Genomic DNA, 26,835 nt, shown 5'->3' with positions numbered 1-26,835 from the left:
TTAGTTTTCATCTCAATCAAAAGCTATTCTTATCGCTTCATAAACTACGGTTGAACCACTGACGGCAGATGGACTACTCTGACAATATCTATAATTTTTTTCTGGATCTTGATATTGGCCGCATTTCCACTGTCGGGCCAGTGCGAACCAGTGCTTTAAATGGGCCAGCCGGGGCTAATAGCATCAGACCTGTAGCACCGAGGCCAAAATAGCACAGCGTTTCCACTGTCAGGTCAGAAGCTCCGCTGCACTTCACTAAAACCCGCCCTTTACACGCCTCTCAGGAACACCGCCATGCAACCGCATCATTTCACCAACAAAGAGAGATATCAGAAGACTTAAGAAGTCACTGGAACTAGCGCGATCCCAAAACGAAGACGATAAAAGCGGCCATTTGTTTGCATGCTTTGTTAAATATTTAAATCCTAAAGCCTGTATATGTTACTATAATAAGATGATGCGTCATAATTAATTAATTTATCAGTATTGAAAATTTGTCACAGAAATAATGCATTATGAACATTCTTATTCAGTTGAGTCTGTTTCTGTTTATTTGTAGTCACAGTAGCCTATATACATTACATTTAGAAAGAATGATAATTTCTATATTTTTATAAAAGCTCCCGAACAAAAAGCATTATTAAATTTTTATGACATAGGAGATTTATGACAGATAAAATATGTTACTAAATAAATACACAATTGTGATAGAGAATAAGAAGCTGACTTCTTCAAGGGGTCACATTTACCATGTTTACTATGGTAATGTTTATGCCTAGCATGCATAGTATTTTGCATCGCTTATAAATATTTCTGCCTTGTATGGCGATCATAATCCACATTGGATCAAGTTATTTCAAACACTCGCTGCTGACTGAAAGTGAGTTTTGAGCTCAACTTATTTTAAAAAGTCTTTATTGCTGGTGTTAAAGCTGTTATCTTTCTGAAATGACCCCCAGCACTGAGGCTCTCCAGATGCGGAGAAACTCCACCTTTGTACAGAACGTCAAAGTTTTCGTTGGTCCAAAAAAACCAGCCTGTTGGCCCCGAGGAAGCACCAACGAGGTACAATCAAGCACCGGAAGTCACAGTGGAAACACGACTGGCCCGGGCATGCACTAACATGCCCGCTTTAAGCCCTACAGTGGAAACACAGCTAGTGTAACTTACTTGGCAGTCTATGGGACAGTCACAAGCCTACCGGTTTTCATTCAAAATATCTTAAATTGTGTTCCGAAGACGAACAAAGTTTTTATGGGGTTTGGAACGACATGGGGTTAAATTTTCATTTTGGAGTGGAGTATCCCTTTAAATTCAAAGGCCAGGATTTAAAGAGCACAAGAACAGTACCAGACATCCCAAAAATCCCTAAACCTCAAAGACTGAAGTTCTGAAGAAATGTCAATGCGTCACACATCAAGAGCCACAAATCAGTCTCTGGCATCACTTCCAGTTCACAATCACCATCTGACATTGCCTCTGCCAAAATATCCAGACAGAAGACATATTTGTCTAAGACACTTTAATTGTATATGTGATGCTGGCACTGAAGGGCCCACAGCGTTCTCAAGGATATTTGTGCTCTGTGATAGAGGAAAGGCTCTAAAAATAAAGCCTAAGGTAAATAGCGAATCTATTAAAAGGTATCATTCTGACATCCAGACCAAACACAGGATGTACTGTGCTTTGTCTGGGGATACCTGGCAGGTACAGGTAAAAACGGTGCATCTATTCTGAGGAGGTGCAAAATTTGGCCTTTTATGCCCCAAGACTGCAGGTGAGGATTTCAAAGCACAAGCCCATTTGTCTGTATTCTTCCGAGAGCAACTTCAGTTTTTAGCACATTTAAATGTTCTCTCTTCCCTATGGGACACCTTCTAGGAATGCCCTTTAAACCCCTTTCAAAGGTCATGCTAACAGAGAAGCATTTGACGCTTGGAAAGTGTTCATTTTGGACCCTGGCTCCATGAATTCACATTAAGAAGAATACAAGTTAAGTGGAATCTCTTTAGATTCAGTAACATGATCATTTTCTGATTAGAAACAAGCATCAACAAATATTCTGATTAGAAACAAACAGCAAGTTTTTGAACAGTAGTGTACATACAAAAGCGGGGTGTAAAATCAATCCGAAACATCCTGAGAGAATAGTTGTGGGTGCTTGTGCGGTAATCAATACATAACTGTGAGTTCATGAGAACAATGTCAATTTAGTTGGTGTAACTGGATGCTAGGGACATTAACCCAGACCGAGCTTCCTTTAATGCCAAGCCATGACCCAGATTATCCTGTACTAAAGCTCATGGAACAAAATCTCATCTCTCATGACCTTACTCTGGCGCTCATCACTCCCAAAGCTTAGTGGTTTTGATCACTCGTAGAATAGTGAATGAATAATGAATGGTCACCATACACTATGAGAAGCCCACAGTAGACTCATCAATTAAAAAGTGGATGCTGTCCTCAATGAACAAACCCTGAGCTCTCGTGCACTTAATGTTTTATCCATCCCAGATACGGGTAATATAAACCCGTTAGTCAAAGAGCAATGAGAGGACAGCAGTGACGGAGAACTGAGGATAGATAGCCTTAGTTGGCTAGAGATCCTGAAGCTGTGGACTGGATCACTTTACTGTCTGCGTATATGTTAACATGATTCATTGTGGGGGAAAGAAAGAACAGTAAATAACAATGAAAATGCATTTGTATATGTAATCTAAACAAAACATAAATATTTTTTAACAAAGGTCCTGAAACTAAGGTAGTGTGATTAAAATGAGGAATGCATCCCAATCATGATGCGATTACATTTTAATTTACTTGTTAGCGAGTCTGGAACACCTTGACTTCATCATTGCCTTTACCCAGATGACCGCACTGAGATCTGCACTTCTGAAGGGTTGGGAATGATCAAAGGGAACGTTTCGGCTTGTACACCCCATAAGCTTAAGTGGAATTGACATGGGAAAAACTGATCCTGCACTATAAGCTGCTCCCTCAAGTAACTCATGTTTTTCTGTGAAGGAACATCTGTTAATGCACACAATAACAAACTCAACACACTAAAAGGGCTTGGGACCAGTACTGTGGATAACATATGAAATATTTGTTGGTTTACAAACAGAAGGTTGGCGGTTGTTTCAAGTATTGTCTTTGCAACTAGTAATCTAGAAGTTATTCTGGATAGAAACAAAGTTAGTAAATAGTAAATACGTAACAAACCTGTGTGTGGCTCAGGTTTTAACAGGCTCCGAGCTGCTGTCTGAGCTGACCTTGTCCTCCAGCTGCTGCAGGTTATCAGTGGGGGGTGATGCCTGGCCAAGAGAAAACAGCAGGTAAGATGCTACCATCACAAATCACAGTGAACAGTGAATGTGTTTTTTGTTTTTGTTTTATTAAATTACGATTAAATTAAATGTATGCATTTAGCATACACTTTTATCCAAAGCGACTTACAGTGTATTCAGGCTATCAATTTTTACCCATCACGTGCTCCCGGGGAATCGAACCCCCAACCTTGAGCTTGATAAGCGCAATGCTCTACCAATTGAGCTACAGGAACACAAATCTGTATTATTGTTCAAATCTGGTATTGTCAGCCTGCTTCAGATGGTGGCCTCTTTGCAAACACGTCTGACTGTGATTGTTAGGGCATTAGCAGTGGAGAGTGAGTGAGGAGTGTTTGCATGATGAGCTCACAGTGTTTCTTCCCTTATACTGTGTAAATGAATCATCATGACACTACAGAAAGCAGCAGATGTTATAACTTCACTGGCTCACATGACTACAGTTTGTCATTTCATAGGGAAGTTCCTCCCGACAACATGGACATTCATGTAATGAGAAAACCCTGGTTCAATGGTGCAGGGCTCAGCTACTTAATGAAGCATTAACCAAATTATTACCTCATTCAGCATTATGGCTAGTATACAACTTAATGGCAAAACTCAGATTTACAAAATATTTTTTTCTCAGACTTATCAAGACACACAGATGAGATGTCAAACAGGCCTATTTATCATCATCCCTCCCTAGAACATTCATCATAGGGCACAGTTCGTGTGATTAATGATATGAAGGTGCTGAAGTCACATTTACAGTCAGCTCATTCCTCCATACATTGCACGCACTTTGAGTTAAGACTATAAGACTTACAGATCCTTCAACAGAATGCAAGACATCTACTTTGGAAAGCTTACAGAAACAATTAAGTGGATAACCAATGGCTCTCTGTATTTCCTGGGTGTGAGATGGAGGATATGCCTCACTGGCACAGGTCCAGACGCATGACATGAGTAGGTTTCTCACAGGATGTACTAGAATGCAAGATCTCTACTGGCAGTGTGTCAGAAGGTGCGCCTGGTTTTGGTATGAGATAAGGAGATAAGCAAATATTTAGCAACATATATGTACTTTCTAACAACAAATATATAGGCCTACCTACTTATTTAAAATATGTATCTAAATAAATTTACATTATTATTAAGCAAATTACAAATACTTATTTTTATATGCATTAACATATAAACTCAGTAAATAAATATTTTAAGTGAAAGTGAAAGTGAAGTGACATTCAGCCAAGTATGGTGACCCATACTCAGAATTTGTGCTCTGCATTTAACCCATCCGAAATGCACACACAAAGAGCAGTGAACACACACACACACACTGTGAGCACACACCCGGAGCAGTGGGCAGCCATTTATGCTGCGGCGCCCGGGGAGCAGTTGGGGGTTCAGTGCCTTGCTCAAGGGCACCTAATGCCGCGTTTCCACCGAAATTACCCGGAACATTTGTACCAGGAACTTTTTTTCCCAGGAACTTTTTTCCCCCCAGACCCGTTGCTTTCTGCGTTTCCACCACGGTGTAAAGTACCGGGTAGATTAGGCAAATAGACTGGTGACGTAGGTCTGCGCGTTTCTCAATACAAAGTACCACTGATTTAAAAAAAAAAAGGTACGCTGATTTTGGACGTGCATCATTGGTAGTTAGTTCTGACTTGTGCATTTGACTGGGGAGTGTGATGTCAGCGACTATGCGAATCCTGTAATTTTCCTCTCTGTATATTTACAATAAAACGAAATAGGATATAAAATACCACTGCCTCCTTTGGTTTCATTTAAGCATAATAACAGCTGCAGAAATGTACTTAGTTCAGGGATATGTGTATATGCAGCCATTACAATCAAACGAAATATTATATTTATAATATTATATTATAATATTTTTTTTCATTTTAACATATAGATAAATTGAATACAGACCAAAGAAAACCTGTTAGATTTACCCCGCAGCTGAATTATGTTATGTTTAACCACTAAAGAGACATCAGAGCCAGCGGCACATATCAGAAGATCTATCCGAGATGAGGCTACTCTCTGCGGATACATGAGGACTGAGCTTCCGCTGATCGAGTGGAGCTTACCGTCTCTGAGATCGGCGAAACACATTTTTAAATAGGCGCTGTCTTTATAAATAAACCATAGATTTGAGTTTTAAACAACTACATTTTCGCCTGAAATACTTTTAAAATTACATTTCATGACACAATAACAGTAATATTTGAAAATGATCCAAATAAATGGTCTTTGAACTCAACCAATGTTGCGTGAACTCAGATCGCTTTGGCTACTGTTATTTTCCCCTCAGTATATTTACAATAAAACTAAATAGGATATAAAATACCACTGCCTCCTTTCGTTTTCATTTAAACATAATAACAGCTGCAGAAATGTACTTAGTTCAGGGATATGTGTAATGTTATATACAGCCATTGCAATGAAACGAAATATTATATAGACTTGCCTTTTTTATTTTCATTTTAACATATAGATAAATTGAATACAGACCAAAGAAAACCTGTTAGATTTACCCCGCAGCTGAATTATATTTTATGTTTAACCACTGAAGAGACATCAGAGCCAGCGGCACATATCAGAAGATCTATCCGAGATGAGGCTGCTCTCTGCGGATACATGAGGACTGAGCTCCCGCTGATCGAGTGGAGCTTACCGTCTCTGAGATCGGCGAAACACATTTTTAAATAGGCACTGTCTTTATAAATAAACCACAGATTTGAGTTTTAAACAACTACATTCTCGCCTGAAATACTTTTAAAATTACATTTCATGACACAATAACAGTAATATTTTTAAAATGTTGATTCGAATAAATGGTGGTTGAACTCAACCAATGCTGCGTGAACTCAACCAATCAGAATGTTTAGCGCCAAAGTCCCACCTACGAAAGTTCCGGAACTTTGAAAAAGTACCACCTCGCCAGCAGGGACTTTCTGAGGGGCATTTTTTTACCCGGAACTTTATTTAGTTCCTGGTTCCTGTGGTGGAAACACACCAAGTACCAGGCCAAAGTCTCTAGTTCCTGGGTAAAGTTCCTGCGGTGGAAACGCGGCTTAAGTCGTGGTATTGAAGGTGGAGAGAGAGCTGTTCATGCACTCCCCCCACCCCCAATTCCGTCCGGCCCGAGACTAGAACTCACAACCCTTCGATTGGGAGTCCAACCCTCTAACCATTAGGCCACGACTTCCCGTAATTGTTTAAATATAACAATTTAGTTTATGTAAATATATACATTAGTAAAAGAGTAAATAAATATTTGTTATTTTATGTAAATGAACTAGAAATAAAGATTACTGAATCAAAGCAAACATGAAATCAACAAGTTCAAATTTTTTCATGGAATATATTTATAAATTATTTATCCATGTACATCATTATTTTTATAAAACATTCAATTAGCAAATGACAATGATCCAACAATTCCAATCATTTCCCGATGAGCAAAATCAAGTCTCACGACGCATTTTCACTCAGATATACATTATAACAGGGAAGAAATAAACTAAATAAACTTTCAATTTAAGCTGGCTTAAATTGTGTACAATCAAATTGAAAATTTCAATGAAAATAAATATAAAATAGGATGTTTTCTAGCTGAAGAAAACAACTAAATCCAACAGTAGTGCTTTTGACCCCATTTATACATTCATGTAGGGTCTTTTTCAGTCATGCATTCTAGGTTTAAGGGTGAGCATGTTCAGAAACGCCTAATATAGCAGAACATAAATCTTGCTGAGAGCTGGTTGAGATACTACTGAAGCACAGAGACAGCCTTCGCTTTTCACGTGGACATTTGGCTTTCCATTCAGACGGCACTCCAAACAGAGCCAACCGCCGACTTTCACAGCTTTATTTATCTGTGAGCAAACACCAAAGCCTGCATTGTCATTCCAAACGAGTCTCGAGCCATGAATCAAATACAACAGCATGTGAGTCAGTCAGTTCCCAAATCTACAGCCAAAAGTGTCAACTTCACTTACTACAACACACGTATTCCACTTCAGCATGAAACTAAAGAACAACACAGAACAAAATAGTGTGAAATAAGAACACAGATCTAACAAACGATCATAGTAACATCCCTGAAACGATCTGTAGACATCAGTAAAGCTAGAACTCTAGACAGACATCAAACATCAGCGTGGTGAAGCGCATCAGTCAGATGCAAGAATGCCATTATACTGCTGAATGCAAATGCTATTTATGTTCATTGTCTTTTTCATGCAGACGCACAAACTCAAACTCTTCACCTTGGATGCTACTTATCTTTGATGGCACTCCCATCATGCCGTTCTGCCACCAGCAGCAGCAGAATCAGCACGCATCTCTCAAAGCTCCAGTTTTAATGAGTAAACAAGCTACAGCAGGGAGAATTCACATCAGTGGCAGTTAACGGTTATGTTTTTTGGTGCTAGATGCTTTTATTTAGGACATGGCAACCCAAAACATTGTTGTTTAACAAAAATGTATACCCAACAATAAAAAATTATTAATATCATGAGTTTCAATAAAGAAAACAGAAAAAAAAAACTACAACATAATGTGTTGAACAGTTTCTCCATCCTTTATAAGCCAATAAACCCATTTAATTTGCTATCAGACAATTATAAATGTTTTTTTGGATTAATTGTATTTTAAAAATTATATAAAATATTAGATTTTAAGATATTAGATTTTTCTCTGCAGATTGCCCTACATGGTTATCTTAATAAAAGATAAAAAATAAAATACAAAAGTGAACATTTATTAATATTTGTAATATTACGTAATACAGTGAATTTCGAGCACCAACACTGTAGTAATCTCCTCCTTTCTTTTGCTCAAATGATCTGTAATTTGTGGGTTATAAAGCAAAGTCTTATGAACATTTGTTTCTATTAGAAGCAAGGCTTTGGTAACACTGTAGAATAAGCCAGAGTGTAAGTTGAGGACTATTCAGAACATGGGTCAGCAAACTCAGTCCTGGAGGCCTGGTGTCCTGCAGAGTTTAGCTCCAACCCAAATCAAACACACCTGAATCAGCTAAATCATGCTCTTACTTCCTCAGTACTAAAAACGTCCAGGCAGGTGAGTTGAGGCAAGTTGGAGCTAAAGTCTGCAGGGCACCTGATGACTAAATGTATTTTCTTTATTTTATCCTGGGGTCGAAACAGTGTATGGAGCAGTTAATGCAGTTCACTTAATGGAGATTGGGAATTGTACTACAGAACAGCAGATACTTGAAGTGGCATTCAGTCATACTTAATTTTTTATGTTTTCAGTAAATCAATTATTACCATTTTATACCAGTGGAAGTATACATGTTTTGTTGATCAATGTCAGTCATGACACTTTTTTTTCTGAATGCACCTTGAAAAACTTAAACAGGTCATGTGAATGTGACTGATTCACTTTTATTTCTGTTGGGAGAATAAACTGTTTAATTGTATTTTAGTTGTGTGATTTGTGATGAAGGTATAGAGCAGGTATAGAGGTATAGAGGTTCTCAACTCCGGCGCTCGAGATCCATGTTCCTGAGAGTTTATAGCATAATGTTCCAGCTAAACTCTGCAGGAAAGTGGGAACGCCTGGAATAGACAAAATGCATTATTATAAAGTAATAAATAAACTTTACATTATTACTTTAAATAAGCACAACTTCTAAATTAAATCTACTTAATATTTACTTGGAGTTCAATTCGATTTTCATGAACATTTTACTTGATAATAGCAAGTAAGCAAATTTACTTAAAATAAATGTTAGTTCAAATTGTTACAAGGATTTTACAAAGTAATTTTTTCAGTGTATAGTGAAACATAAAAGGAACCACAGTCCATCCATGCTCCTCTTAAACCAACTTTAGGAGGCTCTCTTTAACTCAAGCTCTCCTACAGGAACGCAGGACAGTCCCAAACCACCAGGAACATTCCCCATCGCCACACACCAAGGTTTATTTTGAGGAAACAGGCCCCAGTGGGGCCAAACAGGCTGGGGGTGTGGTGACTTTTGCACAGGCCCTTTTGTTTACCAACAAGGCCAGTGTGGGAGAGACTGGCCTCCTTTGAGGAGGGAGATGAATAGGTTAGCTAGTATGTTAAAAGCAGGAAACAAGTAGCGTCTCTTCACTAAAACATTCTTACATAGCAGCGCTGCTTTGAGAAAGAGGCCAAGCTATGGGCCGGCACCCACCACCAGCTTAATGAGAGCTCCTACAGAGAGAGAGGCAACACATATCCGTATTATTTCATTAATATTTTGTGAGACTATCAATCAAGTTATTAATCAGTATTTAACCTCCAAGATTGTTTGATGATTTAACTTTTAAGTAAAAGCCATCTATACTCATATAGATAGAGAATGCACATATATATTTATCCTTTTAGTAGTAGTAAGAGTTAAGAGTAACAAGTGTGAACACGTTGAGTGTATTCCTTCTCCTAGGGTCACAAGGCCAGGCTGAAGAGGGTCAGAGTGATCTATCCTCTACTTGCACTACGAGAGACGAAGAGAACTGTGACATTTAGAAATATATACCAGACATTAGGAATCCTGTATTTTTATTCTTCAAGATTAATGTCTGCATATTATGTGTGTGTATCCAACCGTAATGATAAGACACTTGCCAGTGGTAGAAAACCTTGAAATGTAGATAAGAGCTCTTTGTGTGTGTGTGTGTGTGTGTGTGTATGTGTGTGTGTGTATCAGCACCATTTTCTGCTGACCTCCTTTTGGAACCACCAGTCATGTTTTGGAACCAGTCAGATTTTTGCTGACCAGCGCTATGACGCAATTACTGTAGTATCTTCTGTCTGGAGTATAATTGTTGGTGATTTTGAGTTGTACGCAGAGTGGCCTACGAACTCTATTCCTACGAATGCTGGAAAGCTATGGGAGGGTGGGAGGTGAGACAGAGAGAGGACATTGTGCTGAGTAAGGAGTGCTGCAGTGCCCGTCTGCTGCCTCATGATCTCTAAAGGATTCATAAACGCTCAGCTCAAAAGCACACAGTTTCCATAGGAAACTAAAGGACCATTCAATGCTCCAGTGACACAAAGAACCTGATGACATCCATGTCACTGCATCCATGTTAATTTTTCAGATTTATCAGAAGACAGAGGACTAAAGGTAAATCGAGACAGGGGGCTCAACAAGCATTTTTTTCTGCCTGCTCAGTCTGTTGCCAGCATATTTGATTTTAAGAAGAAAACTTGTAAAAAGTGTTTAATCTTTGATGAAGTAGCATAGACAGTGCTGGTATTATGCAAAGCTGTGAAAAATCCATGATGGATGGAATATCAAATAGCCATGCCATTTGAAAACCAGCTGGAGACTCAACAGAAACAAAACAGTCCGGATGCAACATCGATGTGTGCACACTGAGACACGTGTGCCTGTATAATCCTAAATGTGTTTGCCCATTCACTTTCAGATTGATTTCAAGAACACACTGCAAGATATTTTGGGTGGTACACAACATCCTCTTATGAATAATGGCACTTAGGTCACTGATAATTAGAAACAAAAGCTTCTCAGAGTCAGGCATCATATAAACCGGCTAATCGCTATTTGATCATGTTCTATGCTATAATTACTGAGGAATGCTGGTTCAAATAATGGGAATTAATTTAATTGAAAGTACTTTTTTGCCTGGCAGTTTTAAAAATAACTCTTCAGCATGTTCCCATTCCCTGCTTCACCATCTCAGCTACCCAAAATGTCTCAGTAACACATCAAAGGAGAGAGAGAGAGAGAGAGAGAGAGAGAGAGAGAAACACAAGCACCCACTGAAATCACAAAAATATGACAGGATAGAAAGCCAAAGAATTTGAGAGTAGGATGCAAACACTAATGCATCATCTAAAATTATCTGAGCACATATATATTTATACATATGAATTATCAGATGACATCAAACAGGGATTTGAGGATCGATCTTGAAATGTAGATACTTCTGACATTTATGCTATCTTTTGTCAATACTTATATAATATCAATATTAATGTAAAAAAATTAATTAATTTTTGGTAAAATTTTATTCATATAGTAATCATGAAAGTGGAAGAAACTGTGCTGTTTGCTTTGTTAGCAATTTTTTTAAAATTATAAGCAGGGGTGTAAAGTTTTTCAAACCAAACCGAAGAACGATACACCACCCACGCTACGTATCGCGTTACTCTCAGTACGTACCGCCATCCACCCTCGACCCCAGACAGCCCTGAGCCACTTGAGGTTGACCCCGCTTGCACCACGGCTCATCTTAAATCTGACGATGCATGTGAAATATGGTTTGCTAATAATAACAACACATAAAATAGACCTGTTGGATTCCCTCATTACAAGAGCAATGATCAAAAACAGACAAACAACACAGAATGCCTTATGCGCACTACTAGTCGTTTACGCCAACAAAGACCGGTCTTTAATTTATACAGTAAAACATGCACTGTTATTTTACATTTGTTTACTTTTCAATTTCTGGGCCTGAAAATTACTGTTAAACACCTAAAAAATTGTGTTTTTTTCTATTTATTTGTGCTGTTGCTTGTAGTTAGATTATTTTTATTATTTTCTTAATTTTTATTTGACCACCGAACTGAACCGTAAACCAAACCAAAGCGTGATCTGAACCATTACACCCCTTAAAAAATTGTGAAACGCATGGTATAATTTACATTTTATTCGTTATTTTTATTTCAAATGCTCTGTTTTTTTTTTATAAAAAACTATAATTACCCATTTTATAATTAGTATATAATTTATAATTATTAAATGTTTTAATATGATTCCTTTTGAATAATAATAATTGGATTATAATCTTCTAATAATTTATTGGAAGTATAGGTTTTGATATCCATACAAAGATAAAATTTTATATAGAATTAAAATCTAAAACATTTCATTGGCAGTTCCTGAAAATACTTGGTATTGGATTGAAAAAAAAAAACTGAGAAAAACACCGGTAAAAGAGAGAGGGAGAGAGCAAAAGTAATGGATGTTATCACATCAGCAGTATGGGCCGCACAACTCATGCTGCCAAATTAAAGACAGTCAGTCGTGACATCAGCAGTGTGCATGACACCAGCAGAGAGAAACACACACACACTCATCTGCCCACTGCCACCCACTCCTCTCTAATCTAATTACAGCCCCTCAACCAGCTGCTTGTGTAGGCAGACAACAGCAGCAGGACGGAGCCCGGTGCAGAGTATCAGCTATATCAAATTTTCATAAACCAAATCTTTTGGAGACGACCTGATTCTGCTGTTCTTTTAATAAGAGGACCAGCTGGACAAAGGAACTGTGGATTCAGACCTCACCCAGTCTATTCACTAAAACCACAGTCATCATCATAACCTTATACCTTCAAAACGCCTTAACACACACACACACAAAAATAGAGCATTCCCTAGTTGAGCAAACCCTTGTCATGGCATACATACTGAATTCTCAGCTCTGTCCAATCAAAAACCATGGCAGGAACAGCAAAGAACTGCAGTTTCAGATATTCCTCCTCAGACAACTTCAAACCAGGATACACCATCAGCAACCATATCGCTGAATCACTAGTAGGAATGGCCCGGAGTAAAAATAAATAATACATTTTATTTAGCATAGTGCCTTTAAAATAGTATGTCTTAAAGCTCTTTACAACACAAGCAAACACAATCCATTCCATAGCAGAGATGTATAAATTACTAGAGACCCATACTTGAGTAAAAGTACAAGTGCTCTATCAAAAAAGTGACTTGAGTAGAAGTTGAAGTGCTCTTTAAGCACCACACTTAAGTAGAAGTACTAAAGTATTCAAAATTCTTTGTACTTAAGTATTGCAAGTAGTCTATTTTAAAATTTACTACTCAAGTACTGAAAGTAAAAGTAGAAGTATTGTGTTATGTAGCTATTAAAGAAAATAGTCGAAAGTTTGAACATATTGTTTTTACTATTTCAAATGATTAACCTAAAGGACAATCACAATTCCTTTGACTGTGACTTCTTGTAAACAAAAAACGGTTACTAGGGTTAGTTAGCCCAATTTGCAAAATTATGTCATTAATAACTTACCCTCATGTTGTTTCAAACCCGTAAGACATCAGAGGGTCATTTAGAATTTTTTGAAGCATCGAAAATACATTTTGTTTCAAAAATAGCAAAAACTACGACTTTATTCAGCATGGTCTTCTCTTCCGTGTCTGTTGTAAGACAGTTCAAAACAAAGCAGTTTGTGATATCCGGTTCGCGAACGAATCATTCGATGTAACCGGATCTTTTTGAAACAGTTGACCAAATCGAACTGAATCGTTTTAAACGATTCGCGTCTCCAATACACATTAATCCACAGATGAATTAAGCTGTTAACTTGTTTAATGTGTCTGACACTCCCTCTGAGTTAAAACAAACCAATATCCCGGAGTAATTCATTGACTCAAACAGTATACTGTCTGAACTGCTGTGAAGAGAGAACTGAAGATGAACACCGAGCCGAGCCAGATAATGACTCGTTCACGAGTCAAGAACCGTTTCTGTCAGACGCGTCCGATTCGTGAACCGAGGAGCTGATGATACTGCGCATGTGTGATTTAGCGTGAAACAAACCGACACACAGAGCGTCTAAACCGAACTGATTATTTTGGTGATTGATTCTGAACTGATTCTGTGTTAATGTTATGAGCCCAGGTGCAGTCAACGCCAATGACGCCATTGCGTCGAGCCCAAAAGAATCGGTGAACTGTTTTCTTCAACTGGTTTATTGAATCGAACTGTCAGAAGGAACTAACATTACTGGTCATCCGAGAACCGATGCAAACGGTTCTTGACTCGTGAATGAGTCATTATCTGGCTCGGCTCGGTGTTCATTTCTCTCTTCACAGCAGTTCAGTCAGCATGCGCATTCTTCTTAATCGCTTGCTTCGCTCAATGATGTGCCAGCTTCATCAAACCTGCCATCTACAGTTCTGGCAGTGGTTTGTAATGGAATGATTCGTAAAATTTTTATAATTGTAACGAGTAACGATGCAGCACATAAAAAAAAATATCGGAGTAAAAGTATTCAACTCAGCGAAAATATGTACTGAAGTAAAAGTGGAAGTAGGAGAAAAAATAATACTCCAGTAAAGTACAGATACTGCCTTTTAGTACTTAAGTACAGTAGTGAAGTAGTTCTACTTCGTTACTATACATCTTGGTTCCATAGTAATACACAAAAACACAGAATAACAATCAGTTAAAAGCAAGACGAAATTAAAAAGTTTTAAGACGAGATTTAAAAATGCCTAACAAATTTGCTGTCCTGATGTCAGCCAGCAGTGAATTCCACAATTTAGGGGCATAAGATGAAAATGCCAGGTCACCCCCAGAATGCAGTCGTGTTTTAGAAACGACTGATAGATCGCAAATTCCAACTAGTTGTAAAAGATTTTGAGTGTCCAGTAAGAAGGGTGTTACAATAGCCTCAACAAGAAAAGACAAAATAATTAATTAACCTTTCAGAGAAAGACAGCACAGGTTGTAACCGTGCAATATTTCTGAGATGAAAGTAAGGTCTTAAAGGAAAACGCCATGGTTTTTCCATATTCCACTATGTTCTTCCCTCAACTTAGAGTTGATATGTACCTCTCCCGTCACTGTAGCGCGTGGCACCACTATGATAGCGTTTAGCTTAGAATCATTCATTCCTTGGGATCCAAACAGGGATGAATTTAGTAGCTACCAAACTCTTCCATGTTTTCCCTATTTAAAGACGGTTACATGAGTAGTTACACGAGTAAGTATGGTGACACAAAATAAACTGGTGATTTCCTAAACAAAATCAAGGCTTTGTAAAAGAGCATTATAGGACCCCTTTAAAGGGTTAGTTCTTCCAAAAATGACCATGTCCCAAAAAATCTTGTTATTAACGACTTACAAACCAGTAAGACCTCCGTTCATCTTCGGAACACAGTTTAAGATATTTTAGATATAGTCCGAGAGCTCTCAGTCCATCCATTGAAACTGAATGAATTTAATTTCTTAATTTATAGGCCCCCAAAAAATGACATTGGGATGACCGCCCGACTCGGCCCCCTTGAAATTTTCAATTTGGTAATCTGACCCTCAAATTAAACTAATTGAATAGCCCTGCTCTAGGACCTTGGTTTCCAAATGAAATACAAAACTTGCTTTCATCGGAAAAGAGGACTTTGGACCACTGGGCAACAGTCCAGTTCTTCTTCTCCTTAATCCAGGTAAGACACCTCTGATGTTGTCTGTGGTCCAGCAAATTCCTTGACATGTCTGTGTGTGGTGGATCTTGATGCCTTGAGCCCAGCCTCAGTCCATTCCTTGTGAAGTTCACTCAAATTCTTGAATCGATTTTGCCTGACAATAATCTTAAGGCTGTGGTTCTCTTGGTTGGTTGGGCATCTTTTTCTTCAACACTTTTTCCTTCCACTCAACTTTCTGTTAACATGCTTGGATACAGCACTCTGTGAACAGCCAGCTTCTATGGTAATGAATGTTTGTGTCTTTCCCTTCTTGTGAAGGGTGTCAATGATTGTCTTCTGTTGTCTTCAATGATTGAACTTTCTCTTCAAAACTGTTTAATTATGACGCAAATAACCTCCATCAGCAGCTTTGTCACTGCAAGTCACTGTTTCTGGCATTCTTGGTTGCACTGGTAGCAAAACTGCATGTTGACCTTTTTATTCTTCTAGAAATGAACATTCTGGAGGGAAAATGGTTGTAAATAAATCACACCAGTTTATAAAGCATCATACAAAGACTCTGACAGATGTTTTTTAGCTAGTGAGAAGACTCTGAGATGCTCTTTTCCTGACAGTCATTTCGCACGGTTTTGCTAACATATCTTAAGAGAGTGGGATTTTGGAAAAAAGGGGGTCTAATTAAGTCCTGGGAGGTCTGTAATAGGATAAAGGTATCCTTGGGTCAATCAAGGATTTAATCTTAGAGGTGTTCAACCCCGTGCAGTTAAGCCAGAGTTGATGTGGCTCAGAGAAATACTCCATGTCTTGAGTGCAAGAAGTATGAGTTTTAATCTTGTGTGACTGATAATAAAAACAAGAAAAATAGTAGTCAGCCAAATCTCCATTCTTTGGCCAAGTATGGTGTAGGTTAGCAAAACAGTTAACATTGCTTGCAGCTCCTTTAAATGAGTCTTTTGAGTAAAGTTGTACAAATTGTGAATTCATCATGTGACATTACTGCTGCATGGTATACATGTTAAAAACGACATATGAGCCTCTCTGGAGCCACAACTTCGGTTCATAATTGAGAACTGTAAATTATTAAGGCATGTTCATCGATTACTAGCTTATTTAGCTACATGCAACAAAACACCTCAAATGGGTACATTTTCCAACACTAGAGCTGAACAACATGTATAATGTGGCTGAGGCTGCATCGGCCTGTAGATGTTTTTCAGCAGGGGGAAGGTTGACTCACAAAAAAGGCCACTGTGACTCAGAGCTCTTAATCCTTCCATAAGCGCAGTTTCATCTTTTCAAGTTGTTCTTCTTGAACACTGTGGGAACATGCTGTCAGAGTACAGGAAACTTTTTTACATGGGAATGTTATTTCCACAGAGAAAGAACATCCAGCTTTTCGCTGATCTGTCTGATGTCGTTTCAAAGTTTCCGCTACATCACAGCACATAGGCCTACATTATTTAGGAAATTATCAAAAGTCAATTTTATTTTGAATCATTTGCAAAGGTTGGAATTCCATCCAAAATGTTTAAGAGCATTCACAAAACAAATGCATTAAGAATCGTGACTGTCTCATGAAGTGCTTGACCTACAACAAGTGGGTCACTGACAAATCAGACCGTCCAAGATAAAAGAAAAATCTAATATACACTACCATTCAAAAGTTTGGGGTCGATAAGATTAAAATAAAATTAAAATGTTTTTATGCTCTTTATGCTGTAAAAGTTTAAAATAAGTTTTCTATTTTAAAATATTTTAAAATGTCACGCATAGAGCTGAACTTTCTGCATCATTACCTCAGTCTTCAGTAAATAACCAATATATGTTTTTTCAGGATTCTTTATCGAAAAGTTTAAAAGAACAGCATTTATTTAAAATTAAAAACATTTGTAACAAATTTAAATCTCTACTGTCACTTTTGATCAATTTACTGCACCCTTAATAAATAAGTATTAATTCCTCTAAAAAAATCTTATGACCACAAATTTTTAAACACTAGGGCATATATAGTAACATTAATATATTTTCCATAAACCATGAATATATGTAAAAAGAGTGTATACATCTTAGTAATAATTTTAAACTTTTCACCTTATTATTAATTCCGAATATTTTGTGCATTCCTAAATTTTCCCAATAATAAGTCAAATACATTTTGAACAAAGTAGATATATAATCCAGTCACTGCATGTATGAACTGCATTTTAATATATTTACAAAAAAAGATGTTGTTTTTTTCTGAGGTGATTTATTGAAACAGCTCTGAATCAGAATAATCCTCTCATGATCATTTATAAAGAGATTAATTCTGGCAGTTATCCAACCAGACAGACAATATACAGGTATCTCTGCTGCCCACTCCTGAATCACAAAAGCCCAAATCAATCTTTAAAGCTGAACTACAAATAAGAGAAGCTTGCTCAAACAATTGTTTGCAATTAAAAAATAAAAAATAAATGAAAATTACGGCATTAAGAACTCGATGTTCATTTGTAATAATACACTAAATAATGCTGTTTATGCCAAAGCATAAAAAATCTAAATAAAAAAAAATAAAAAAAACACCACAAGATACTCACACGATGAAAATTTCTTTGAAATCCACTCAGAAATGACACATTTCCAAAGTTGACGTACAAGGAAACACAGGATCACAGTACACATCTTTCAACATATGTCATTGCCGGGTTTAGTCCTGTAACAGCGGCAGTGGAATGATAGTGTCCTACAGACTAAACAAAATCTTACAACCGACTGGACACACCAGCCAAGATTGCAGTTAGCCCTTAACCTATACAGTCTGACTGCCTTCCTTAATCACAGGTCAACATTGAACTGCTTACCCTCTTTCCTTTTATCACTTTAAAAAAACATGTTTGGGATAACCAGAACTTTATGTGCAAGTCCAATATGTTGCTGCGAGACCATGTACAGGTCAAGTCTTGGCCCACAGAGACGTAGCCCAATTACAGTTCAGAAGCAGTGCTTATAGCAATAAAGAGTTAAGAAACATCTTAATCGCATCAGTGGAGATTGTAGGCCTGATTTCAATGGGATTAGACTGTCATCACCGCTCTTGCTGACCACAAAAAAAAAAAAAAAAAAAACACGACATACAGGGTCACTTTTAAATGACCTTGAGCCTGTAACGAAAGATGTCCATTGAGAAGAAAGATATGCTAACATCAAGTTGAGATGAAGCGTTAATAAATTTTATCTCAGGGTTTATGATATCATATAAGGCCATGCAATTTGGTAAAGAGTAAAAAAAAACAACAAGTTGGCATCAAAGATAGTGATTCACATGTAACAGCTACTACTGAGTCACTTAAAGCGGTGCCAAAAACTGTGAGAATTTGGCCATTTTGTGACCGAAAACAATATTGTAAGTTTTCTAATGTGTGAAACAAAATTGAGTGAGAAACTTATAACCTAATATCTGTCAAATGCCCCGAAGAAGAAGTCCAGGAAATGCCTATTGCTGCAGCTGAATAAACAGAAGATTGAACTGCTTTCATTGATTCAACGTGACTAATAAACACACGACTATGGCAATATGGTTTATCAGAGTTCTTTTTATTATAATTTTTATCATAACAAAGTATATCTATAATCAAATGCTAATCAACATAGCCATTAAAAAAGCTTAGAATACAATGAAATATTGTGTGCCTTAATTATTCTAAGAAGCCCCATCATCTCAAAGAAGAATTCATTTTAAACACTCGACTGATGTTACGAAGTGAATTTGGAGTATAAACATTTTAGTAAATGTGTTTTTTTCACATGCTCTCAGATTTACTCGTATATTTTAGATATGCAAACATCTGTCATTATCGAGAACGATTTTGTCAATTTCATTATCCTACAATTATATCGTCTGCGATCATGAATGCGATTTTGCATAGCTTGTTAGAGATGGAGATTTACTGCTAATCACAGAACCGGCTTTACTTACTAAATTTGCATGACAATCGCAAAAAATTGTGTTCAATTAATCGTGTAGCCCTACTTTACTTCAATTTTTATCATAAAGCAGCTTCAGTGTGTTTATGTGGGTGACTGACCTCGTCCACCTGAACAGAAGAAATTAGCCACAGAAGATTTCCATGTCAAAGAAGGCAGAGTTCCAGAGCATATCTACTTAGTCCATAATCACCACGGACCAATGGTAGACAAAAGGTTTTAGTGACCAGAGTAAACTTTTGCTTGAATTTTGAATTTATTTTTGCAAAAATTTTGTTCAAAGTATATCAGACCCTTTATGAATAATGTCTTAATAAAATACAAAAAAGCTTTGTTTAAAGGGATAGTCCTTGCAAAAATTAAACTTCTATCATCATTTACTCTCCCTGTTGTTGCTCACACTTTGCTTTATTTACTCTACATTAATCACAATTATGAGTCACAATTCACTAAACTGTGCTAAATGAGCCCAACCAAACATTCATTTAATGATCTGCTTTTAAGCTCTTCACGAGACAGAAAGTCATATTGGTTTAAAACAATATGGGGGGAAGAATTAACGACAATTTTTATTTGGCAGAACGTATTCAATATTTTCTTGAAGGGCTGGGGATAGAATATATAATTATCTTAATACAAAAAAATAATACAAGTCAAAGGAAAGTTACCATCATTAAAGAAAAACAAACATTTATGTGTTTGCACAGACAACATATCTGCATTCTGCCAATACTGTGCCACCAGAGAGAACTGGCATTTGGATAAAGCTAATGCACTGCCACTTGAACCGACCCCTGGAGGTAGGGCACAATTTTACTCAGGGCAGGATTATCTGAGACTGAGTGATTTATATGTCTGCACAACCTCCAGGGTGCATTAAGTGGACACACCATCATGTATTTGTTGCTAGATGCCCAGCGAGTGAGCTACTAAAATAACCATCTAAACCCATCCCACAACAGTCAATAGCATGAGGGTATTCAGAAGAATACTGCACATTTCATATAATGTAAAGCAGCTGTTAGCAGCTAGCTGACGTAACCATTCCAGAAAGAGAAATAATGCCAAAACATAGCACAAACAGTGCCAAGTAAATAAGCACCTGAAATGAGATGACAGCAGAGATTAATTCCTCTGTTCTCTAGTCTAGCACACTCTGGACAATGTAAAATAGGTCAGTGTTTGAGTATCATGCTTGGCCTTCCTCCAATGCTCCCGACTATTCACCGATCAGATTATTATTTTTTATTATTCCTTTATTGTTGATCTCTATAAAAGCAGTCATATGAACACAAGCTGGCAGATGATGCAAGCTGCAGACATTTTATTAATTCTGCTAGACATGCTGCACTAATAAGTGAGTGATGGGGAGAATCTTTCATTTTGGCTTGAAGCCTTGGGAATTTAAGTATTCCTAAAATGGCGGGAGATTGTGCTTCTCTCACACATATAAGGCTAAAACTATTGTTTGTGTTGAATATGTTCAAATGATAGTGGATACTGAAATAGGAATGAGAATGGGAAATAATATGACAAAAATATCCTCACAAGATCAAATGCCTTTTCTTCAAATAGGTGGATGAGTCTCAGGAATTGCTTGGATCTGACCATGAACAACACAATGGCATGTCTTACTGTAATTGAAAGCCCCTTGCCTAAATACTGAACACAAATCACAGGTCCATGCATGCTTTTCAGTTTAAATTTTTTTTTTATGTTTTTTTTTTTGTTTGTTTAATTTTTTATGTTTTAGCCGTGATTCATATCCACTTACATTATAAGACTGATAGACTGCAACGGTTTCAGTGAAAAAATCTTGGTTTGTGTTTCTACTGGAGAAACAAAGTCATCTACATCTTGGATGCCCCGGGGGTAAGCAGATAAACATCAAATTTTCCTTTTTGGGTGAACTATCCCTTTAAGTCCTTAAAGACCAAAAATGCTCATAGCTGAAGAAACACAATTATATGTGATTATATTCAATTTTAGAAAGAATTCCAATATGTAAGCAACTGCTGTGAAATGAGTAATGAGGGAAGTTTTTACAGGCAAAATATTTAAAGGTGTGTATGGCAATATAAACATTAATAATACTGATTATTGAGAACATAACAGCTATTCCCTGCTCTGAGTCCATATCCATCACCTCTTAGCCGGTAAAAGCAGGATATTATAATTCTGCCTCAAATAAAGATCATCACCCATGGAGATACCGATTGAACGATTTCTAATAATCCTCCGGAAGTGGGAGAAGGAATGTGACCTGGCACCCAGCAGTAGTTTCCATCTGCTGTGGAGCACCTCCATAGGACTGCTTTCATCAACACCTTCTGTTGAGCTCTTCACACTCACAACAGTGTGGCCTTAATCCTTCATCAGCTGACCCAGCGTTGGGCCACTTTGATTGCAAAAATATTTCTCAGGAGCCTTTAAACAAGATGCAATTGCATTTCCTTATGATAGGAGTCGACAAGGCCTGTGCTGGAATAAGTGCTGAGAGATTCAATAAAGGCCTGATCTGCTGTGCTTACGCAAGGATGTTATTTGTTGATGTTTTCTGTAAAATCAAAGCAATATTTAGTAACAGGCCCTGTAAAATGTCTGCAGCAGTTATGTAAGAGCAGGGCCTCTAAATCTATGAGCCCAAAACAGGACATTAAAAAAAGCAATAAAACCATAATGGTTTGAGGTTGTAGCCACATAATTGGGTTACATGACGAACACAATAATAGTGGACCAATAGCCAGATGGCCCAAGATCAAGGAGTGGGATCATGTTATGTTCGTTGAACACATGTTTTTATGCCTATAGAACTACTGATGAGTGACACTGGCTAACTGGTTTAATCTTTCACCTAAATTTGATATTTTCAACCTTGCTACTTTAATTAGCATGCTAGCAGTTGGTTGTGATTTTACTGTCAGACAGTAAAACCCAGTGTTCCTGCAGTTCAAACACTGGGAGCACTGGGATCGCAAAACCAAGGACATGGGTTCAATTTTTTTGGGGATTGCCTGAACTGATAAGCTGATAGCCTAATTATTTTTACTTTTAACTAATAATTGCTTTTAAGATTCTACAATACTTTGTCTAAATAATTAAAATAGAAAAAGTATCTATATATATAGTTAAATCAATGTAAAAAAAAAAAAAATCTATATTTTAACTACTAATGTAGACAATTTGCTAAAAGTCAGAAAGTGAATACATAGGCATTTAGGCAAAATATTATAATGTAAATTAAGAAAAATTGATGTTCATTCTGATATTTACTAAATACCACATTTAACAGTTATTAAAATGTAGTGTTTTTGATTAGGTTTAAGTGAGCATTACATGATGGCAAAGGTAAACTAAATATAAAATATGGGAAATTTGCATTTATTTAACATCTAATTCAACTGAGCAAAACAGCCAGTAATTGATATAAAACAAATATATTATGTATCCCTATTTAACATGAAGAAAAATTAATATTCAATGAAAAATTTTTTTTTAATTAAATTTAATTTCTCCATCATATAAAGTATGTTACTTAAAATAAAATGTACATTTATGGCAGAGAGGTTAATATTATTAAGGCAAATACAAATCTGACCTGACTGGATCAGCAGAAAAAATAAATCACTGTAGACTTTAGATGGTGTACAGTATTTGTAGACGGACAAAAGAGCAGTGGTTCTGCAGACAGGACACCTGCACTCATCAGCATCATATCAAGCTCGACATCTTTGTATTTTCTGTTGTATCTAATACCCACCTACTCTGAGGACCCTTTAAAGCAGACCAGCGGCAGAAAGAGGAGTATGGCACCTATGTATATACCCACGTGCACCTACTCTCAGACACAAACACACGCCACATTACAAAAGCCTGCTGGGGGTCAGGCTATGCAGCTGCGGCTCCTATTGATGTGAAGAATCAGACAGATGGGCCTAAACTGCCCCAAGAGAATAAACAATATAAAGGCAACATGAAACCACAATAACGCAACCTGGACACAAAAGTGTTTCATCATCATCACCACCACTAAGAACTACTTGGTCAGAGGGTGTTCTCGTGAATTCAGTCAAGCTACTGGATATCCATTGATCTTTATTATAAAATCTTTTACACCAAAACTCGTTTAGTGTGATTAATTTGAATAAATTAATAAAATAAATCTAAGGTTGAAGCTTAGGGCCAACTACAGCGAAAGCGCAATCACCTCCATTTCAAACTAGATCTGAGAACCATCAACAAGCACCTGGTTGTATGATATTATATTTGTAGTAAAAAAAAAGCTTCTCAAATTGAAAACACTCAAATGAAGTACAATAAAATTGTTACAGTTGTCTTTGCATATTAATCTGGTCAAGCATTTTAAAACATAATACATATACAAGGCATGTAAGGAAATGCATGATAGACACAAATGAACTAGGCTGCATGAAGGGAGCAAAGTCACCGTCTAAAAGAAAACACGGTTCAATTCTGCCTCAGATTTCGCAAAGGGTTTAAAAGGCTGATATACCTACTGGATTTAATTACTCATGATTTATCCTGTGATTCACTGCTTGTACTGTGAGATGATGGATAATGCTCAAGACAACAAAAGTCACCCTGAATGACCCACTGGATCATCCGCTTAAATTATGACTGGCTCGACCATGTACTGCAAGGTGCCAACATGATGTCAAAATCTGTCAGCTATTCATAGACCACTTTGCTGATGTTTTTAAGACAAAGTGGAGACTGTACTACAGTCTTTTATTTCCTCAAACCCTGAGAGCAGTGGTAACTGCATTTTTTCATCTGTTACCTCTAAACGCAGTTCATTTCCGCATCTCTGCTGAAGTCATCATGACATTCCTCATATAATCATGGCTTTAAAATCCCAAGACACTGTTCCAGCTCTGCTCTTTTCATTCCACATCCCTTCTTACACCACCGAAGAAGACAGAGCACTACATTCCTGTTGTGTTGTTACCAACTTCTCTAAGTTTGATGCAGTGTAGCCTGTAACTAAAACGCAAAATGGAAGCGGCCTTATTAAAGACATAAAGTTAATAAAGAATTAATCTCACATTACCTAATCCAGCTGTTTTGATGTAAAACCTAGCTTTCGGCGAACAAATTGTTAAACTGTTTAACGTATAGCCGAAAAGTAACAAAATGTCCTTAAACCAAACATGACATGTATTAATATTATCATGAATGATATGAATTAAGCTTGCAGATGATTCTAAGAAAAGTCCAGCATACATCACAGGAGAGTAGTCGTTTCATCTGATGATCGGAATATAACATTTTGATAACAAATTATCTGGTGTGTATATATATATATAAATGAAACCTATGCTCAATAACATGCACTTAAGGAACAGATGCATGTTACAAAATTATTTGGCTAGATGTGTTTTTTTTTTTTGCATTTAACATTGTTTCCCTGCTATCCATAAACTGTGACCTACCAATTGAGTTTAAAACTGACCATTTTTATTTTGTGAACCAACAAAGTTTGAATTTAAAGTCACAGTTCGTTCCTTGTGCTTAGAACAGCCATTAGTCTGTGGTTGTTCAAACTGAATGGCCTAAAATAGTGACATTTTGGCTAATGACTAATGCTCGAAACAAGAATTTTGAGATCCAAGCTCCTACTTTGTATGATCATCCCCTTAAGCAGCTATCCTAATCCAAACAGCCTTTAAATCTGGTTTGAGCAGATGTATTTTATGCAAGTACTTTTCATAAACACAACAGGTCAGGCAGGGCACCCTGTCAAATCTTGGATGTCTGGACGACTTAAACGAGCTGTCATTCTGGCTCATCTGATACCCTTCAAACCTCTATTTTAGAAACACATAAGCAACATCTAAACAGAATAAAACTTGAGGCACAAGCATATGGACAGATTTGAAAGAACAAGGTATTTGTGAGTCTATGTGCTTGGCATGCTGGAACTTCATTAGAAACGGTCCTGATAGACAATCAATTACAAGAAGGATCCAGACTGATGCATCTACAACATTATCAGACAGTTACAACAAAGAAAACAAACTCATATGTGGAGAGAGAGAGAGAGAGAGAGAGAGAGAGAGAGAGAGAGAGAGAGAGAGAGAATGCCTCCTGTTACTTGAAGCGCATTTATTGTCTGTCTGCTGTGTAATCCATGCGTTTTCAAGACAGCAACATTTCCACCTTTTGATGTAAAATGCAGTTAAGTAGAAGAATATAACGCAAGCACCGGCTATACTTAACAAAGTACTCTTCATAAAGGCTGCTTACACATAAAAATAGCTGAAGATAAACACATTGCTGCAAATCACATGCAACATGTCATTGGCAGTGTTCACGTCCATGGAATTTGGATGTCTGCGGTTGAACAATAGGTGAAGGATGCTAGACTGTTATTGAATGGGCTGTAATGAGCTCTAAACAGACACTGACGCATGCTAAATACAGCGTTAGATAAAATGACATTTACAAAAAAGAACTCACCTTTCTGATCTGAGCGTAAACACTTCAAATGAATGAGGAAGCTGCGGTATATTTCCGTGCTCATTCGCTGTAGACTGGAGCTGAAAACCTTGCGTTGGCCAGCACCTACCAGCTTATTGAATCCCTTTGCATCATGAGCCTTAGATCCAGAATAGACCGTTGTGCGAAAGAGGGGGAATTGATCAGATTTTATCATTTCCTCTTAACAGTATTAGTTGATGTTCAGTTTCACATTATAAAAAAAATAGAATATATAATCAATTAACCGATCAAATATTCAACATGTAGACTCTTTGTACAATGACTTTTCGGTTCTAAATTAACAGTTCACCCCCGTTTTCAATATACCTCGGTCCAATTTTCTTAAAGGGGACGCTACGCTTAGCACGCACAGCTGACGATTTGTGGTCCGTTACATGAAATGTCAAATATAAATAATGAACTTGACCTCTGGGTAAAATTATTAGTGTTAAACACATTGATGTTTTTAAACTGGTGTTTCAGTTGTTGTTGTTTTTTTTTTACTGTATTTTTATATTTTAAAAAGTTAAAAAGAAAAAAAACATGAGATGATAATAAGAGTTGATAATTGCTTACACCTTAATGCTTATACATTTAAACATAATTAACTTATGTATTAATTTCCATATTATTATAATTATTATTATCATTATTTGGAAGACTATTATGTACATATTAAACATAAATCTTCCATTTAATGCATTGTGATTTCGTCAATGGTTAATTTGCATCTGCAGTGCCTTGGCATGTTTTGGTTTGTTTTAGTCTCTGTGTCTGACAAAAAGCTTATAAGACACATTGTAAGATAAATCAATTGCATGAGTCATGC

The 26,835-nt window shown here is 37.0% G+C and overlaps 1 protein-coding gene across 1 annotated transcript in view; it reads right to left on the bottom strand.

Annotated features, from left to right (window-relative positions):
* Window positions 1–26,150, bottom strand: part of LOC113116130 (protein FAM110B-like) — a 33,225-nt gene extending 7,075 nt beyond the window's left edge. The window contains exons 1-2 of the mRNA XM_026284053.1: window positions 25,986–26,150; window positions 3,223–3,314 (exon numbers count right to left, since the gene is read on the bottom strand). The gene's annotated coding sequence lies outside the window, so the exon portion shown is untranslated. The remainder of the gene's footprint in view (window positions 1–3,222; window positions 3,315–25,985) is intronic.
* Between the last annotated feature and the right edge of the window lie 685 nt (window positions 26,151–26,835).

The sequence above is a fragment of the Carassius auratus genome, chromosome 2 (genome assembly GCF_003368295.1).
Source record: "Carassius auratus strain Wakin chromosome 2, ASM336829v1, whole genome shotgun sequence".
Lineage (NCBI taxonomy): Eukaryota > Metazoa > Chordata > Actinopteri > Cypriniformes > Cyprinidae > Carassius > Carassius auratus.
Note: the sequence above shows the minus strand (reverse complement) of the source record. Positions and strands in the feature narration are given on the sequence as shown.